This window comes from Diabrotica undecimpunctata, chromosome 1, assembly GCF_040954645.1.
Source record: "Diabrotica undecimpunctata isolate CICGRU chromosome 1, icDiaUnde3, whole genome shotgun sequence".
Classification (NCBI taxonomy): Eukaryota; Metazoa; Arthropoda; class Insecta; order Coleoptera; family Chrysomelidae; genus Diabrotica; species Diabrotica undecimpunctata.
The window spans coordinates 128068338-128071911 of NC_092803.1; the positions used below are offsets into that span (position 1 = coordinate 128068338).

A 3574-nucleotide genomic window follows, 5' to 3' on the forward strand; every position below is an offset into this window, starting at 1 on the left:
TTTACTTTACAAGAGGCCCTTGACATGGCATTTGTTGATAACTTAGACTCAATTTTTATACAACCTCCAGAGGCAGCCGAACTAACTGACGAAGATTCTAGGGATGAAGACGGTGGTACTATCGATAACTTGACTGGGTCCCAACTTCGTTCAAATGTAGAGGTTAGGCTAGTGAATACAGAAATACTAACATTAGATGTACACGAAGCGGACCAATGAACATTTCAAATGGGATTGCCTCATAAAATTTGGGTGGATGGAGATCTCGTTATTTCGGAGTCACGAATATTTCCTAAATTTGGTTACGAGCACTTAAAAGAAAATACTTGTATCAACATGTTCGAAAATTTTATTAATTCAGAGATTGTTGAACTATGGTAAGAGACAAGAACCATTGTTCAAAAATCAGCCAGATCCTAAAATAACAGCTAATGATATAAGATGCTCTATAGTTTATAGCAATACTGATTGTAAGTGGTTACGACTCAAAACCAGGTACAAAGTATTTTTGGGACTCTGGAGCAGATTTAAGAAATACGGCATTCTATATTACCATGGGACGAGATAGATTCAAACAAATCCTTCAATTTATTCACTGTGCCGACAACACAAAATTAGACAAACGTGACAAGCAATGCAAACTGCGACCTTTTATAAATCTATCACAGTCAAAATTAAAAAAAAAATTTATTCCTGTCTCTAATCTCGATTATGACAAATCAATGATTAAGTACTTCGGAAAACATGGTTGTAAACAGTTTATTAAAGCCAACCCTATCCGATTCGGCTTTAAGGTGGTCCCTTATAGTAAAGATGGATATTTATTAAATTTTGATCTTTTCCAAGGGAAAGGACCATTTTTCAATGAGCAGTATGAACATTTATTTGGTAAGGCCGCTGCTCCACTAATATCCATGATTTAAAATATACCTCATCCCGAATATCCCTATCATTTTTTTGTTAACAACCTGTTTACAATTATTAGGTTGTTTAATTTCTTGCGTGAAAAAGGATATCACACCACATGTACATTTCGTGAAGATCGCATTCCACATACATGTCCCCTTGTCTTGAAAAAATCCATGAAAAACTGTGAACGAGGTTCTTATAAGTCATCTATTAGTAAAGACCATGGATTTATTTAAGTTAGTTAACATATCCAGACCAGACTTAATTGAAAAGTATAATAACTGCATGGGAGGAACAGATTTAATGGACCAAAACATATCATGTTATAGAATTGGTATCCGATCCCGAAAATGGTGGTGGTGTATATTGAGCTTTCTCTTAGATACAGCAATTAATAATGCCTAGATATTATATCAAATTATCCATTTAGGAATTTTCAGAAAAGTGGAAGAAGACATCACTGAAACCCAATTTGGATTTAGGAATGCCATGGGTACACGAGAGGCATTATTTGGATTTAACGTCCTCATGCAAAGATGTATGGATGTAAACCAACCACTCTATGTTTGTTTTATTGGTTACAATAAGGCGTTCGATAAGGTCCGACACAACCGTCTTATACAGTTACTTAAAGATAAACACATTCACATTATTAAGAATAATAACTCATCTCTACTTTAACCAAACAGCAAAAGTCAGAGTAGGCAAAGAACTTTCAGAGGAAGTAGAGATAAAAAGAGGCGTAAGGCAAGGTTGCATACTCTCCCCCTTATTGTTCAATCTATATTCGGAAAAAATAAATAAAAAATCACTAGAAAATGTAACAATTGGAATAAAAGTCAACGGCAGACCCATCAACAATATCAGATATGCGGATGATACTATACTAATTGCAGAGAATATACAAGATCTACAGACACTTTTAGATAATGTAGTAAATGCTATAAATAGTGAGGAAAGCGGACTAACGCTTAATGCTAATAAAACAAAATTTATGACAATTTCCAAAATACAACAACAAGACATTTTAAACATAAGAGGGGTTCTAATAGAAAAAGTAAAAAAATACAGATATCTTGGTACAATTGTTAATGAAAATAACGAGTATACAGAAGAAATAAAAATGAGAATTGAACAAGCTAGAGCAACATTTAATAAGATGAGAAAAGTATTATGCAGTAGAGACCTTAGTTTGCAACTCAAAATGAGAATATTACGTTCATATGTGTTTTCGGTGCTGCTGTATGGGATGGAGACCTGGACCTTAAAGAAAGAGGTGAGCGATCGACTTGAAGCATTCAAGATGTGGACCTACCGAAGAATATTAAAAATAAGTTGGGTAGACTGAATAACAAATGTTGAGGTCCTCAGAAAGATGAAAAAGGAAATGGAAATCATGAATACGATTAAGATAAGAAAGTTACAGTATCTCCGCCACGTTATGGGAGGGGATAAATATGTGTTGCTACAAACCATAATGTAGTGAAAAATACAGGGAAAACGAAGTATTGGAAGAAGACGCATCTCCTGGCTCAACAATCTGAGAAAGTGGTATAATTGCAGTTCCGTCGACTTGTTCAGTTCGCTAGTTCAGACTGCAATCTCAAAAGTGAAAATAGCTGTGATGATTACCAACCTCCTTAGAGGAGACGGTACCTAAAGAAGAAGAAGATATTATATAAAAAAAGTCACGATGACGAAAGGAGCCGGAAGACCAGCTTCGTCTAAATTTAGTAACTCCAATAACAGAATTTCAGATCATCTTAAGATAATATGATGGTCAAGATCATTTAGTGTATGTTCCAAATAATAAAAGAAGACACTGTGCTGGTGGCAACTGTTCTTCAAGTACAAGAACAATGTATGCAAAATGTGATGCAGGCTTATGTTTGGACTGTGAATATATAGTTCACAAAAAATAATGGAAAAATTTAGTTTTAAGCATATTATGTCAAATTTGTTCACAGACGTGCCTAGCGTTACATATATGTAGTAACACCGTTTTTTGACTTTAATTCAATAAAGTTTTTTATTATACCGTAAAATTTATTATTTAAGTTATTTAACAGGTCATTTTATTTCATTCAATCGAAAACTTGGTAAAAATTAAATTCAGGCACTAATGGGTGAAACGATATGAAATCAACTATGAAGTTAAAGTAAATTAATAAGCTAGTGTTATACTGTATAAGTTTCACGTTTTCACAAGTCTCGATAGCCGTGATCGTCTAGTGGTTAGGACCCCACGTTGTGGCCGTGGTAACCCAGGTTCGAATCCTGGTCACGGCAAGAGATGATACTTTTTTGTTTTTCTTTTATTTTTACTTTTTCTCTATGATAATTTATATTTATTTTATTCATATCATAATGTTACTGATCATTATTTTAGGTTTATTTTGATATACTCATAAATAATTACAGTGTGAGGAAACTATCATTTTTTTTATGTTTCTCTTTTCCGTCTATTAATACATTGTGTATTAGTGATGTAAAGTAACAGGTAGGTAACTTGTGTTGATTATAAAATTGTGTTAACAGAGTAAAAAACTTTCCTACTGCTTCTCGGTCAAATCATATAGCTCGTCCAGTTGAAGTAGCTTCTTGAGTCCTTAATCTAATATTTGCACGCCGTGACAAAAACGAATAAAGCCAACACTTACCACCC

At 33.8% G+C, this 3574-nt stretch overlaps 1 non-coding gene across 1 annotated transcript; it reads left to right on the forward strand.

The window, feature by feature from the left end:
• Window positions 1-3126: 3126 nt before the first annotated feature.
• On the forward strand, window positions 3127-3198 carry TRNAH-GUG (transfer RNA histidin (anticodon GUG)). Its single transcript has one exon. It is a non-coding gene; the product is annotated as a tRNA-His (tRNA).
• Window positions 3199-3574: the final 376 nt, after the last annotated feature.